We start from the raw sequence: 17404 nt of genomic DNA on the forward strand, positions 1-17404 counted from the left end.
CTGTGGAGGGAGAAGCAGAGTTAACATTTCAGGTCAGTGCTTTCGATCAGCACTTATCAAGCTTAACTGTTTCTATCTCCACAGATACTGCCTAACCATAATCTTATGTTATAGTTATTGTTAGGAATGTAATGTTGCCTCCATGCTGTTGTGAAACTTTATATTTATGCAAGAGAATATGAGAAAACAAATTAACTCTCATACAAGGCATCATGGTGGCACTTACTAGGAAAGATTCACCTAAGTTATTTTGTGTTTTCTTCTTTAAAGTTTTGATGCTTGGTGTACCCTAACTCTTAAATAAACAAGATATCACTAACATTGAAAAGACAACCACCCAGGCACATCAGATGTAAGGGCCCTTGCTGAATGACAGTATGTGCAGAGCTACGCAGACGGACCTGAACCAAAGGTTACCTTGCCTTGACCCCACTCTACAAAGCCAGTGTTTAGAGATCATTGTCTAATCAGAATCAGAATCAGGTTTATTATCACTGACATACATCATGAAATTTGTTGTTTTGTGGCAGCAGTACAGTGCAAGATATAAAGATGTAAAATATACTATAAGTTACAAAAATAAATAAAGAGTGCAAAAGAGGAATAACGAGGTAGTGTTCATGGGTTCATGGACCGTTCAGAAATCTGATGGTGGAGGGGAAGAAGCTGTTCCTGAAATGTTGAGTGTGGGCCTTTAGGCTCCTGTACCTCCTTCCCGATGGTAGTAATGAGAAAAAGGCATGTCCCTGGTGATTAGGATCCTTAATGATGGATGTCACCTTCTTGAGGAACCGCCTCTTGACGATGTCCTCGATGGTGTGCCCATGATGGAGCTGGCTGAGTCTACAACCCTCTGCAGCCTCTTGCAATCCTGCACATTGGAGCCTTCACACCAAGCTGTAATGCAACAAGTCAGAATGCTGTCCACTGCACATCTGTAGAAATTTGAAAAGAGTCTTTGGTGGCATACCAAATCTTCTCAAACTCCTAACAAAGTAGAGCTGCTGGTGTGCCTTCTTCGTGATTGCATTAATGTGTTGACGCTCAGGAACTTGAAACTGCTCACCCTTTCCACTGCAGACCCCTCAATGAGGATTGGTGTGTGTTCTCCCGACTTCCCCTTCCTGAAGTCCACAAACAATTCCATGGCCTTGCTGATGTTGAGTGCGAGGTTGTTGTTGTAAAACCACTCAACCAGCCGATCCACCTCACTCCTGTACTCCTCGTTATCGCCATCTGAGATCCTACCAACAGTGGCATCATCGGCGAATTTATAGATGGTGTTTGTGCTGTGCCTAGCCACACAGTCATGAATCATTGGAACTTTTGGAAGCAAGGACCACATCATGACACAAATAATCCATCCACTTCATCTCATGGAAGAGGCTACTGTTATTTTCAAACTCACTGGTATCACTTCCCAATGCCAGTTCAACAGTCCCATATAGTAGCAAAACAAATGCCAGTCGTAGCATTTTAAGTCATCAAGCAAAAGTCAAGATATTTATACAAGCATCAACCATCCATGTTCATCTCTGAATAGCTGATTTTTGTTTTTGACATGGCATTTCCAGAGCCCTAGCATTGAACTATTTCTATCTGTTGCTTCCCTACTGAAATAAGAATTGATTATATATTTCCTGTTGCTGCTGATTGCGTATGGGAGTACAGTGATGAACTGCTTTCTGTGACCTTTGCAGTTCGTGCAGGAATGACCATAGGTGGGAGTTCCATGATTTTGATCAACTTTAAATGAACATTTAGCAATATGTAACCCACTAAGGACGGTACATGAGTGAGAGGATTTTGGAAATGGAGCTGTTCCCATGTGTTTGCCGCCCTTGCTGTAACTGGTGGCAGATGTCACAGGTTTGGGAGGTGCCACTGGAAAAGTCTCATCAAATTGGTGCATCTGTCTCATAGCTGATACACACTGCGAGCACTGAGTGTCAATGGTGGAGGAAGTAAACATTTTAGGTGGTGGGTAGAGAGCCAATCAAGTGGACTGCATTGTTCTGGATGATGTTATCCTTCGAATATTATTATGTTTTTTTTGGTGAAGATTTTGCCTGTGAGTTATTACCCCAAAAAATGGTTGTCCAAGCCTGCTGCCTCATTGAGGAGTTGTGAAGAGGCACTATCAGTTCAGTGGATTTCTCTAATTCTAACCTTATGGTGCAGGGAATATAAAAACATAAGAAACATGAGCAAGAGTAGGCCATTAAACTCTGTCAAGAAGACCATGGTTGATCTCAATCCACTGTGCTACGCCATGACCATAACCTCTAGTTCTGTTAGTTCAAAAATCTGTTATTGTAGCCTTGAATTTACTCAATGACAGAGAACCCAGAGTTCCAAAGAGGTACAAAGATGAGGAAAACTTTCTTCATGCAGAGGGGAATGAATTATTGGATTCTCTGCCCGAGAAGCTGTGGAGGCTCAGTAATGGAAGTCATTAGATTTTTGGATATTAAGTGAATCAAGGTGTTATAGGGTTAGTACAAGCAACTGGTGGTGAGGTAAAAGATCAGCAATGAGCAGGTGGGAAGAGTCAAATAGCCCACCCTGCTTGTATTCCTTGTGTTTTTCTTTCTTTGTGCAAAATGACTGACTCCTTCTCCTATGACTAATCCTGCCAGTCTGACACTGACAGCCTCTGAGCATCTACTGTCAATCCCTCGGAGAATCTTGAATGTTTCAATAACAAGACCTATCACTCATCTAAACCCTTGTGAGCAAAGGGAAATCTTATTCAATCTGCCTTTAGAGAACAACCCTTTCAACCCAGCAACCAATCAAATGATTCTGCATTGCATTGATTCCTGTGCCCTTCATAGAAATGCAGACGAAAAGATAAACCATGCAGAGTTTGAAATAATATCTCGCTAAAGTTCTGTGCAATCTTAATAAGATTTCTTTTTATATTCCAACCTTTTTGCAATAAATATCAACCTATTATTTGTTTTATATATACATATATATATGACAAATAATAGGTTTATTAACAAATAATATATATCTGGCTGCACTTATATTTTCTTTCTGCATCTCATGAACTAGAACATCAAGAGCTTCCTGAACACTTAACATTTACTGGTTTCTCAGTGCATAACAAATAATCTGTTTTTCTTGCTACAAGCCTCATACTTTCCATTAATTCTCATTAACACTTTAATAGTCTCCTTGAAATGACTGGTCTCCAACAAGCACAGTCATCTTCCTTTTGTGCAAGACATGACTCCACCCAGTGGAGAATTTTCCCTATGATTACCATTGCCCTAAATTTTACTGGGGCTGGATGATACCACATTCAATCATGTTCTCTTAATGTCAAGGTCAGAGACTCACCTCACTTTTGACATTCAGCAGTTTTGGATTGAGAATATAATGAGATGTGGTGACTGATGTCCATGAACCCTTCTCCCCCACCCTTTCAATTGTTAATGAATGGACTATTTATTAACTATTTTATCTGGATGTCAATTCCCCGTTACTGTATAAAAGGAAAAAAAATCAACTCAAGTCTTTCTCCAGTCATCTTAATTTATTAAGTTTTGAGATCATATGCAAAAGTTATGTACAAAAGTGATTCATTTCCTTCAGTAACTACAACTGCTGTGCATATTTGGAAATATGGATGTTTAATAATAGTCCATAAAAACAATGTCATGTGCTTAAATGAGACTTCTTCAGCCAAATAAGCATTAATGATTTTCATGATTGTTTATTTTTTTCTCCATAAGTGAGAGGTGAAAAACAGAAATTAACTGTAATAATTGCCAGTTTACATTTTCATAAGAACACAAAAAAATAGCAGGAGTAGGCCACTTAGCCTGTTAAGCCTGTCCCATTCAATCTAATCATGGCTGCTCTGCCCCAGGCCTCATCTCCTGTGCCAGTTGCCCACAGCCTTCAATTCCCTGATCTTTGAAAAATGTATCTATTTCTTCTTAAAATATCCCTAAAGATCCAGCCCCCACAATCTTCTGGCATAGAGAATTCCAGATCTTTACCACCCACTGAGAGGAGTTCCTATGCATCTCACTTTTAAATGACCACCCCCTTGTCTTGTATCAATGTCCCCTCATTTGAGGTCATTCCACTCTCACAAGTGGAAACATTTTGACATCTACCCTATCACACCCACTAAGGATCCATACGTTTCAATAAGATTCTTCTTAACTCCAAAGATTATAGATCAAATTTCTTTAGATGCTCGTAGAAGGACAACCTTCTTATCCAAGGAATTAATCTAGTGAAAATAATTTGGACTGTTTCCAATGCCAGTATAACCTTTCTTAAATAAGGGGACCAAAACTGTACACAGTATTCCAGGTGTGGCCTCACCAATATCCTGCACAATTGAAACAATACTTCCCTATTTCTAAACTCCAATCCTCTTGTACTAAAGGCAAATGTGCTACTTGCCTTCCTAACCACATGCTGCACCTGCTTGCTAACTTTTTGCAATTCATGTACAAGAACACACAGATCCCTCTGTAATCTTTCTCCATTCAGATAATAGTCTGTCTGCCCTTAGGTTTACTTAAGTGCACAATCTTACACTTTTCCATATTAAACTCCATTTGCCAAGTTTTCATCCACTCACTCAGCCAATCTACATCCAGTTGCAGAGTCCAAATATCCTCATCACAATATGCCCACTCACCTGCTTTCATGTCATTGGGGTCCGAGAACTGATTCTTAGGGCACTCCACCTTCCAGCCTGAAAAGGACTCCTTTGTTCTGACACTGTTTTCTATGTGATAACCAGTCCTCAATCCATGCTGACACATTTAGCCTAATGTGCTCTTCTCTTGTGCGCTAGCCTTTTATTTGGCACTTTGTTCAATGCCTTCTGAAAATCCACATACACCACATGCACAGATTCCCCTTTATCGACTCTGCTTGTTTCCATAGAACCATAGAACCATACAGCACAAAACAGGCCCTTCGGCCCACCATGTTGTGCTGTCCATCAAACCACCCTCACACTATCTAACCCTTTCCTCCTGCATATCCCTCTATCCCACATTCCTTCATATACCTATCCAACAAACTCTTGAACCTGTCCAATGTATCTGCCTCCACCACCACCCCAGGCAGTGCATTCCCTGCACCAACCACTCTCTGGGTGAAAAACCTCCTCCTGACATCTCCCCTGAACCTCCCACCCATAACCTTAAAACCATGCCCTCTTGTCTTGAGCATTGGTGCCCTGGGAAGGAGGCGCTGACTGTCTACTCTATCTATTCCTCTCAATATTTTATATACCTCTATCATGTCTCCTCTCATCCTCCTTCTCTCTAATGAGTAAAGTTCTAGCTCTTTTAGTCTCTCCTCATAATCCATACTCTCTAATCCAGGCAGCATCCTGGTAAATCTCCTCTGCACCCTTTCCAATGCTTCCACATCCTTCCTATAATGAGGTGACCAGAACTGGACACAGTACTCTAAGTGTGGCCTAACCAGAGATTTGTAAAGCTGCATCATCACTTCGCGGCTCTTAAACTCAATCCGACGATTTATGAAAGCTAACATCCCATAGGCCTTCTTAACTGCTCTATCCACCTGTGAGGCAACTTTCAGTGAACTGTGAATATATTATTGTTTCAAATATTATTCAGCAAGAACAGTACAGAAACTATATCTCCCATACAGGGTTTATTTTATTCTGGATGCAAACAACGCAAAGGATATGATAAACATAAGTTTAACGTGTTTTTGTCCAAATAAAATTTCTGTATGAGTACAAACAGATATTACATTGAATGACACCTGTTTCATGAAAGAAGGTAATCAGAAGTTAGGAAATGTAACTTATTAGCCACAGTTATTTAAAAGAAAACCCATAAAGGCAATTGGAGAGCTTTGGTTTTGCAACCTGATATTGAAAGCTGGAAAAATATGCAGTCAGTCATAGTCTTGTATTGTACGACATAATCACTTTAACAGAAGCAGAAGTGAAAACATTGATTAACAAAAGATAGGCCAGACCTACTGAATTTATTGAAAGTCTGGAGTATAAGATACCATAGACAAAAGCAAGGTGATTGTTATTAAGTGGTAGTACTTGGCAAGGTCTCTCAGAAGAGAAGTGAGAGGTTGTAGAATCAAGAAGGAAGGTATAAATTCAGGCTGACCAGATTATATGAAACATAGATTTCTGGAAAAGATGAGAGGAAGAAAGTAGATATTGTATCAGTTTTGAATATTTATTAATGGCTTCAATTATGTAATGTTAAGAATTTTAATGTATGGAAAGCCCAAAGTTGAACGATAAAGCAAAATATTCTGAGATAAAGGAATGACATTTATTCAGACCTAATAACTTGTTAGAATCATGCAAAAGGCATTCAATATTAAAATACGTAGGGATAACTTTGGTACTTGGATGAAAATTAAGATATTTAATATTTATTCTTTTGAATACAGTCACATGCTAAAAATCAACTCCAACTTAGTTCAACGCAAAATTGTAACTTTCATCACGTGCAATGTAGTTTCCTCGTTGTAGAGTCATAGAAACAGGCCTTTCTGCCCAACTTGTCCATGCCAACTGTGTTGCCCAGCGAGCTACTCCCATCTACCTGCATTTGGCCTGTAGCCCTCTAAACCTCTCCTATCCCATACTTATATAGATGGCTTTTAAATGTTACTAATGTGCCTGCCTCAAACACCACTTCTGGCAGCTCATTCCAAATGCGTACCACCCTTTGTGTTAAGACGCTGCCCCTGATGTCCCTTTTAAATTTCTCACCTCTGATCTTAAACCTATGCCCTCTTGTTTTGAGCACCCCTTCTCTGGGAAAAAGACTGTGTGCTTTCACCTGTCTATGCCCCTCATGATCGTATATACCTCTATCAGGTCACCCCTCAATCTCCTATGTTCCAGGGAACAAAGTCCTTGTCTACACAACCTCTCCCTGTTACTCAGGCCCCCAAGGCCAGGCAACATACTGGTAAATCTTTATTGCACTCTTTTGACTTTAATAACATTTTTCCTATAACAGAGTGAACAAAACTGTGCACAATACTCCAAGTGTGGCCTCACCAACATTTTGTATAACTGCATAATAACTTCTCAACTCCTATACTCAATGCCCTGACTGATGAAGGCCAGTGCGCCAAACTCCTTCTTCACCACCCTATCTACCTGTGATGCTTCTTTCAGTGAACTATGCACTTGCCCTCTGAGGTCCCTCAGTTACTTAACACTCCCCAGGGCCCTACAATTCACTATATACGTCCTAACCTGGTTTGATCTCCCAAAATGCAATACCTCACATTTACCTAGATTTAAAGCCATTTTCCAGTCCTCAGCCCACATACCCAGCTGATCAAAATCCCTCTGTAATTTTTCATAACCTTCTACACAGTCTACAACAACACCTTTTTTAGTATCATCTGCAAACTTACTAACCATGCCTTGTACATTGACATCCAAATCGTTCATCCAAATCCAGCACTGACCCCTGTGACACAGCACTAGACACAGGCCTCCAGTCTGAGAAACAACCCTCAACCATCACCCTCTGCTTCCTAGCACTAAGCCAATTATGAATCCAATCCGCTGTCTCCACCTGGATCCCATGTGATCTCACCTTTCAGACTAGCCTGCCATGAGGGACCTTGTCAAAGGCTTTGCTAAAGTCCATATAGACAACATCCACTGACCTACCCTCATCTACCCTCTTGGTTACCTCCTAGAATAACTCCAAGAGATTTGTCAAACACAACTTTCCATGCACAAAGTTGTGCTGACTGTCCCGAATCAGACCCTGTCTCTTCAAATGTTGGTAGATCCTGTTCCTCAGAAGCCCCTCCAACAATTTACCCATCAAAAAATGTCAGAATCACCGACCTGTAGTTTCCTGGTTCGTCTTTGCTACCCTTTTTAAACAATGGTACTATATTCGCCAGTCTCCAGTCCTCCAGAACCTCACCTGTGGCCAGAGCTGAAGCAAAAATCTGCAAGGGCCTCCGCAATTTCTTCTCTGGCTTCCCACAAGGTCCGAGAATGCACTAGGTCAGGCCCTGGGGATTTATCCACCTTAATGCACTTTAAGGTCTCAAATACCTGCTCCCTGCTGATTCTTATGTGGTCTAAGACAACACCACACATTTCTCCCATTTCCTTAGCTTCCATCATTTTCTCCACAGTTAAAACTGAAGAGAACTATTCATTAAAAATCTCTCCCATTTCCCTTGGTTCCACACACAGATGCCCATGCTGATCTTTAAGGGGACCTATTCTCTCCCTAGTCACTCTTTTACTCTTAATATACTCTTAATATAATAGAATCTCTTTGGATTTCACCCCACCTTGCCTGCCAGATCCTTCTCATATCCTCTTTTTGCCCTCCTAACTTCTCTCTTAAGTGCACTCCTGCACTTCTTGTCATCATCAAGAGATTCACTAGTTCCCAATTGCTTATGCGCAGTGTATACCTCCCTCTTTTTCTTAACCAGAGCCTCAATATCTCTCGTCAGCCAGGGTTCCCAAAACCTGCCAGCCTTGCCCTTCAGCCTGACAGGAACATGCAGGCCCTGAACTTTTGACATCACACTTTTAATGGCCACCCACTTGGCAGACGCTCCTTTTCCTGCAATCAATCTCACCCAATCAACCACTGCAAGATCCCACCTAATGACTCCAGAATTTGCTCTGCCCCAGTTCAGGACGTTAGCCTGTGAACCGTTTGTATCCTTCTCCAAAACTATTTTAAAACTCATCGAGTTATGGCTGTGTACTACTGAAGATCCCATCTTAAATTTGAATGGTCAGAATCCTGAAACCACTTCCAAGATAAACTAAGCAAGTTAGGTTATTACAATTTCACACAGTGAAAGGATATTCAAAAACAAAATCACTGGAGTGAATTTTCACATGTAGTGATTTGGGCAGATGGTAGCAGTCTGATGGATTGCCCCCAGAAGGAGAGGAGCAGTGAAACTGATGGGATAGCTATTCTGGGACCCAACATGGACCTAAAGGACTGAAGGCAAAGACAGCATTTCTAGGAAGGATGTCAAGACATCAGAGAGAGTCCAGGAAAGATTTTTGAGAAGAGTCTCTGGTATGAGGGACTACAGTTACAAGGATGGATTAGAGAGGATGGGGGTGTTTTCCTTAGAAATTGTGATCTCAAGAGACAGCCATTAAAGGGACATTGGTGCGATACGAACAACACTCTTCCAGCCACTGGAGAGTGATGATGCCTCACTATAAGCTACATTGATGGAATAGAAGAGGATTAAAGGGACCTGGGCAGGTTGGTGGAGAACCTGATGGAGACTGACAGAGACACTTAAATCTTCATTGGCCACAGTCGTAGTGCCAGATACCTGGAGGACAGCAAATGTGGTACCTTTCTTCAAGAAAGGCAGCAGGGACGCACCAGGTAATTACAGGCCAGTTAGTCTCACGTGAGTGGTAGGAACATTATTGGAAAAAATTCTGGTGGACAGGATCAGTCTACACTTGGAAAGGCAGGGATTGATCAGGGAGAGTCAGCATGGATATATCGGTGGGAAATCCTGTGTGTCCTGATGAAAGGTCTCGGCCCGAAATGTCAACTGTTTGTTTCCCTCCATGGATGCTACCTGACCTGCTGATTTCCTCCAGCACTTTTTGTGTATTGAACAATCAAATGTAGTTTTTTGGAAAGGTAGTGATGAATTTGTTGGTGTGATTAACAAGGACTCTCAGATCCATCTCCTTGCCATTCAGCAAGAAGACCATTAAACATTGGAAGTCAATTCTGAATACAGAAAAGTCATTAAAGTCACTGCGTGAACAGTGTCTAGGGTAAGCGGTGAGGCCGCAGAGTGCTTGGGATCAGCCAGCAGAGGATGTATTATGCCCTGTAACTTCCCGCTGTTCCAGGTAAAACCTGATTGTCCAGTGTGTGAACGAAAACTGTCATTTTTCAGACCTGTGAAGTTGAAAATCATGCTGGAGGTGATCATCAGATGTTGCAATATTGCTGACATCATTTGTAGGAGTTTTATGCCAGAACAATGTTTCCAGTGCGAACATAAATCCTGCTGGAATGTCAGATGTTAAATTACCTATCTTGTGCAAAGAGGACTGGAAATGGGTCCAGTTTTACCCAGCTCTGGCTGAGATTTATTTTCAAATGTGCAGCACTATTCTTTGCAGTATTATCAAAAGGCATTTCTAGGCTAACCATAAAATTAAAAGCATAGTTTTTGCAGGCATATTTTTACTTAACATGCTTGTTCTCATTCATCAACCATGGGTACATTAAGGTCCCAAAATCAAGAAGAGGAGAAGCAAGCTTCATAAAAAGGGCCGAGGAGACATTATGGTCAGTGATTATTCAGAAACATCTCATACAGCCTTCAGAAAAGATGATCTCAACACAGCACCAGTCACTTAACTTACACCACCTGGAAAAAGAATTGGTGGACTGGAGGCTAGGCATTTCCCCATCTTTTCTCATCTGGTAACAGATTTGAAAGGGGAGATGAATCTGTGTTCAAAATTAGCCCCACTATATTGAAATAAATGTACAAGCAACGCTGTTAGGGCACAGACTCTTTTTTTATTTCCACAATGTATCTCTGTCCATACTTCCCTCAGTAGTTTTCCCCAAAATTGTGCTCCTGGGATGCACAACAGGGAAACAGTGGTCCAGAACACCAAGGGTGCCTTTTGGGCTCAGTTACAACATTTTTTTGAGCCAAATTCAGGTTTATGAGGGAAAGTGACAATTGAAGTTAGGTTCGTCTGACCTTTAAAGAAAGCCAATAAGCTTCCTTAAGGCATCATTACAGCAGATTTATTGAGAAATAATATGACATTCAGTGGAGGAATATCTTTATATATACACTATAAATAGAATATTAGCTGACTTAGAGGGTTACAAAGCTGTCACATTCAGAATTCAAAGATGCGTTACAAGCTTCGACAGTGAAAGCCAGGCTCGCTTATCAAATCAGCCACACTCTTGAGAGCTTGTTAAAGCCACACAACACTAGATCGGTTTTGTGAGGAATCGTGGCAGCTGCAACTGAATAACTGCACTCTGTGCTAATTTATGTGTCTGTTTTCAGCCAGAAGCTTGCTATGCTTATGGTAGGGATAGTATTAATTAATATTTATTTAAGTAATGTCATTCAAGGATTTTCACAAGTTTATGCTCCATTTGCCGTTGCCATATAAAATGGAGGTATTGGTAATGCTGGGATTTTAACTGCTCAGATTGTTCCCTCAAAAGATAGATTATTATTCCACAATTGCTACCTTACTTTTTGTTTGCAATAGGATTTTTATAAATTTTGCACCAAGCATTTGTTCAATTTGCTGGGTAACCCATTATTTTTGAACTGTTAATTCTTTGTCCTGCCTACACTCTCCATTATTTTTTGCACCTATTCTATTATAAAAACAGAAAATGCTGGAAAAGGTCAGCAGGTCAGGCCATATCTATAGGACAAGATCCTTGTAAGAAATGGGAAGGAGAGGAAAGAAGCTTGATAAGCTGCAGGAAGAATGGAGGAAAGGCGATGTCTGTTAGGGTAAAATTCATGTGGCCATATCAAAGATATTCTCCCTCCCCCTTCTCTCCTGCAGCTTCTTTTCTCTCATCCCCAGTTCTGCTGAAGGGTCTTCAACCTGAAATGTTAATTCTTTTCTCCTTTCATAGATGCCGCCTGATCTGCTGAGTATTTCCAGCATTTCCTGTTTTTATTTTAGATTTCTAGCATCTGCAGTTTTTTTTATTTCCATCTTTTCTATTACACATGCAAAACTATGTAGACAGAGATTCCCACAATTTTATGTGTCGTTGATGTGGAAGACATTCACAAATGGGTTAAAGAAGTGTGCTTTAGTTATTTGGAGGTGTGTGTCTGTGTGTGTCTGTGCCTGTGTGTCTGTGCCTGTGTGTCTGTGTGTTTTCAGAAATCACTGGTGGCACGTAGAATTCATGCTGTGGGAAGTTTCGTTGCTCCAAATTCTTTTTGAAGATATTGAAGTTGAAGAAGTTAGAAAATTTGAAGCATTTTCCCCATACACTTTATATCAGAAGACAATTTTTAGACTTGGACTTGCTAAAGGGCAAGTAACTTTTGTCATATCTTTAATAACTTTAGTACCACTCAACTGCCAGCCAATAATCATCAAAAACCAGAGATGATGGCAATTTCATCTCCCCATGAAATTTAATGGGTTTATTATCAGCGCACAGTCCCATCCTACTACCCGTATCCTGAGCATTCCTTCAAACTCAGCAGGGTAAATCACATAAATGCTATGGCTGCCAGAGTGAATCAAAGATTGCTCATGTCAGCATTGCAAATAGAGTATTAAACCTGACTGAGTGCAATTGCAAAACTTCTGTCAACATGCAGGAGAAAGTAGTTGCACGATCAATTGCCTGTCTATAAATCTAACTATTCAATCTGTCTACTATCAACGCTCCATGGTTTGAATGGACAAGAATCTCTGGTCAATGGTATCCCAACCAAGCTAACTCATAATTCTCAAAATGACTGTGAGTTTGCTTTAGGTGAACTGCACAGTGACAACTTGCGGCAAAAGCTGGCCTGATCCTTCAAGCTAAGGTGCTGAATGGCAAAAGACCCTTCTGTGGTATAATGGGAATATTTTGGTGAGGGACGGGAGGGTGAGTGGAGGTAGGACAAGATCCCCGACAAAAATTGGTGTAAAAAACCTTGACGATTGGTAAAGTTTTGCCATACAACTTAGCTATAACTGTAAAAACTAAGTTTCAGAATGTTTTATACATTCAAGGACAATGCAAAACAATGAGAAATCACTAAAATCTTCTGAAAAATCAGTACAAGTACATCAAGAAACTTCCCTTGATTATTTGTAAAAAAAATAACTAAAGCATTTAGAAACATGTTAAAATGAAGTAAAAAGTGCTAAACTAGCTATTATTTATCAAAGATTTTCACAGCCTTTCATTGGAATGAATGGGGACGCAAACCCTACTCCCTGGCCCAGGACCTTTGCATGAATTCCTCACCTTGGGAGATCTTCATAACTCTGCACATCTAGTCTGAACTCCGCAAGGAGTCCAGTGTGAAAGCACAGTCAGCAAAATAGTAGTGAAGAGCTCACTACTGCTTTGGGCCTTTTGCATTCCATAAGACCATAAGACACGTGAGCAGAATTAGGCCATTCGACCCACCAAGTCTGCTCCGCCGTCCAATCATGGCTGATTTATTTTCCCTCTCAATCTCATTCTCCTGCCTTCTCCATGTAACTTTTGATCCCCTTACTAATTAAGAACCAATCAACCTATCCGTTTTAAATGTACTCAATGACTTGGCCTCCACAGCTATCTGTGGGAACGTATTCCACAGATTCACCACCCTCTGGCTAAAGAAATCCCTCCTTATCTCAATTCTAAAGGGATGTCCTTTTATTCTGAGGCTGTGCCTACTGGTCCTAGACTCTACTCTCTCGTGTCCACTCTATCCAGGCCTTTCAATATTCGGTAGGTATATTATTGGCTAGCTTACATTCATATTTCATCTTTTCCCCCCTTACTGCTTTTTTACTTGCCTTCTGTTGGTTTTTAAAAGCTCCCCAATCCTCTAGCTTCCTGCTAATTTTTGCAATATTGTATGCCCTCTCTTTTGCTTTTATAATGTCTTTGACTTCTCTTGTCAGCCACGGTTGCCTCATCCTCCCTTTAGAATGCTGCTTCTTCTTTGGGATGAACAAATACTGCATCTTCTGAATTACTTCAAGAAACTCCTGCCATTGCTGCCCTACTGTATTCCCAGCTAGGGTCCCCTTCCAATCAACTTTGGCCAGCTCCTCTCTCAAACCTCCGTAGTTACCTTTACTCAACTGTAATACTGATGTATCCAGTTTTAGCTTCTCTCTCTCAGACTGTAGGGTGAATTCTATCATATTATGATCACTGCCTCCTAAAGGTTTCTTTACCTTAAGCTTCCTAATCAAATCTGGTTCATTGCACAACACCAAATCCAGAATTGCTTTTTCCATTGTGAGCTCGACCACAAGCTGCTCTAAAAAGCCATCTTGTAGGCATTCGACAAATTCCTTCTCTTGGGATCCAGTGCCAACCTGATTTTCCCATTCACATGTGCTTGCGTGGAAATCCCAAAGTTGGTGACAGTTATATGGAAAAATTGTTGTCAGTTTCAATGACAGTTTCTTATCAAAGTAGGGGAAATGTGTAATGCAGTGCAGCAACCCATCAAGACTTTGTTAGCAGTACCTGGACAGTAAAAGGCAGCAGCTGTATGGGGACATTCTTGTTTCTAATGCCTTATTCATATCATTCACCTTATTGATTTATGCACATGTCACAATTCCTCCATTGTCCTTGGGTCAATGTCCCAGAATTCCTTACTGAATAGTATTACAGTACAGATAGAGCAGCAGTTCAATTTGGCAGCTTGAGAGCAATCACAGATGAGCCACTTTTGCCAAATGTGTCAGCAACAACTATATCCTGACCGTAAATTCAAAAAAGAATCTGCAGTGTAGGTTGGATCCTTGGGTATGTCAGAACCCTGGTGTGCAACAGCAAATCCATTTGCTTTCTTCAATGCAAAATTCCGGCCTTCCTTTCCAATGCTACAAGGAATAATCCTGGGGATTCCCACATCCCTGGGTATCAGAGGATCCCGGCTTCAAATAAATGGAGGTCTACCTGGTGGTACCCCAGAAATATTATTCAGTTAGAAACAGGAAATCCAGAAAATAATCAGCAGGCCAGGTAACATGTGCAGAAGGGATATGCTTAAAACTTCAAGTTGATTTGTCAGATCTGGAAAAGGTGGGAAATGGAAATAGGTGTTAAAAGTGTTTGTAGTCACGGGCAGGAAGAAGGAGGAAAGAAGAAAAGTGAAGGTGTGTGATAGGGAAGAAATGAGGAGAAAATGACTAACTAGAAATATATTGGTGCAAAGGCAAAAGAGTACGCTAATGGGACAAGTAAAGAAACAAGAGAAAGTTCACAAGAGATGTAGGTGGAACCTATAGAATTATTGCCAAAATTGATGTTTGAAAATATGAGTCTGATCTAAAATCGTTGAATACACTTTTGAAAATTCTACAGTTTCCAATCAATAAATAAGGTGTTGTTGCTTGAGCTCTCATTGAGTTTCATTGGAATGGTGTAGGAAGCTGAAGACAATGAGAAAGAAATTGGAGTTTGAGGGAGGGAGAATTAAATAACAGGCAAAATAAGGAATAGAAGAATTTGATGTACTGAAGTGTCTGGGATTGGCCATGTAAAGGTGAGTGAAGGGTGGAAATTGTCAGCAAAACTGATGAAGTTGCCAATATGAGTTGAAAACAAGAAGTGGCATTGAGAAAGTAGTCAAAGAGGTGATGGAAGGTATCCATTAAAATGCAGCCTTGGGAGGGCATATAGAAATTCCTGCAACATCATTTTTCATTTAAGAGAAGGAATTGGAGTCAAAGGAGAAGGTGTCAAATATGAGAATAAGTTCAGACAAGCGGAGAAAAATAAGAGTGGAGCGTGGCTTGTTGGACCCCCGTTCAAGGAAAAAGCATAGGGCCCTCAGACAGCCCAGGTGGGGAATGGAGGCTTTTTTAATAGGATCTACATAGAGGAATGCAGATGGTCGGCCAGAAAATCTGAAATTGATTAAATGGAAGAGGGTGTCAGTAGGGTTATGGATGTAGGGAGGAAGAGACTAAACAAACTGAGTGAGTGAATGATAAATAATAGTCTTTTGGTTTCAATATTGTTTACAGCAATTTCAAATTATAATCATGATCCCCAATTTTTAGCACAGGAAATGCTATTCCCACTTTTATCTTCTCTATCTCCATTCTTTGTTTCTTTACTTGCCCAACATCATCCCCTTTCATTGTTTAATCATGCCTTCTGTCATTCAATTTTCCCTCAATCATATCACAGACCTATTTTGTTCATTCCATCCCATTCCCTGACACTGTATCTGCTTAAAGCCTGTTACATTTCCAACTTTTCCAGTGCAGACAAAAGCTCATCGGAGTCAAAGAGTCAAGAATTCAAGTTCCAACCAAGACATTCCTAATTTCAGTAGCAATGAAAGTAGAGCTTGTATTTATATACCAGCTTGCAAGGCATTACAAAGCACTTTACATTGAATGAAATAGTTTTGTGTATTCCCTAGAGTAACATAAGGAAATAGGACAGCCATTCTGTGCTTTGTGAAGGTCCCATTTCTTATTGTTATTATAAAATATTATTGAAGTAAATAAATACCTGAATTTTAACCTGATTATGAGAATTTTGTTGGTGACCTGTGTGGATAATATTCACAATCAGCAGAATATTCCATGTCACAAAAGGCTGTTCAGAAGAAACTGTACAAAGTACCTGGACTATGCTAACCCATCCCTCATGCTGCATTTGCCCCCACGTAATCACTGTAATCATACTAACCTTCTGTTGTCTGATAGGTCTAATCAAACTTGTGGCCTCGCTGACACAGCCATCCAGTACAGCAGAGTGGTCAACAAACAGCAACTAGACCTCTGGTGGTGATACCTGAGACCCCATCCTCGCACAGCTCTTATAGTCTTTGGACTGTTCAAATTGGCAATGTCCCTTACAGCTGTTTCTAAATGTATCTGATTATTTTAAATTAATATTGATATTTTAAGTAAAAACACTAGCCTTCACATTTCTATCCAGTTTGATGATTGTTCAAATGTGCTAGAGATACCACCTATTCAGGTGTAAAACCAAGAGACTAGATCTGGTCTATCCATTCCCTCAGCTCAGTGCACTCTGGAACCACCTTTGGTCTGGACTAGGCACTGAGTTCAATGGCAGAGTAGGACTTCAGCTGAACTGATACCTGACTTCCAATTCTTTCAATACCTCTGTGCAGAGTCCTGGCAGTCAGAGACATGCTGAACATCAGAAGGTTGGTTTCTCTGTGAAACCACTGTACACGACAAAGCTTAATCCAGCCCATTACCTGCAGAACTAGTTTAAAATTCTGCTCTTCAGATGTTTTTAAATAGTCAAGAACATTAGATACCGATTGACACCTGTGCCTTTAGACAACCTAATTGATAATTACTGATAGCTGGATTACAACTTCCCACTTGAATGTTTTAACTACAATTCATTAATAAAATAGATTTAGACTTGTACTGCCTTTTCAAAGAAGTGATATTAAAGATCACATAAAACAGTTGGCAATAATTTATTTTCTTCTACAGTTACTCAATCAAATAGCAGCTACAAGGATTCTGAAATCAATATATATATTAAGTTGCTATCACAAGCAGAAACAAAAAAATTTGTATTTTGTTTTTTTTGCTTTCACTTGTTCAAAATTTATATAGTTTTTATTTTTTATATTTAACGTCATTTGCTGCAATATTCAGTTTCTTGAACCC

General features: G+C 40.3%; 1 protein-coding gene across 4 annotated transcripts in view; it reads right to left on the bottom strand.

The window, feature by feature from the left end:
• Positions 1-17404, bottom strand: part of LOC127567551 (cAMP-specific 3',5'-cyclic phosphodiesterase 4D) — a 938945-nt gene that overhangs the window by 803280 nt on the left and 118261 nt on the right. The gene's annotated exons all lie outside the window — the stretch shown is intronic.

This window comes from Pristis pectinata, chromosome 2 (assembly GCF_009764475.1).
Source record: "Pristis pectinata isolate sPriPec2 chromosome 2, sPriPec2.1.pri, whole genome shotgun sequence".
NCBI classification, from domain to species: Eukaryota; Metazoa; Chordata; class Chondrichthyes; order Rhinopristiformes; family Pristidae; genus Pristis; species Pristis pectinata.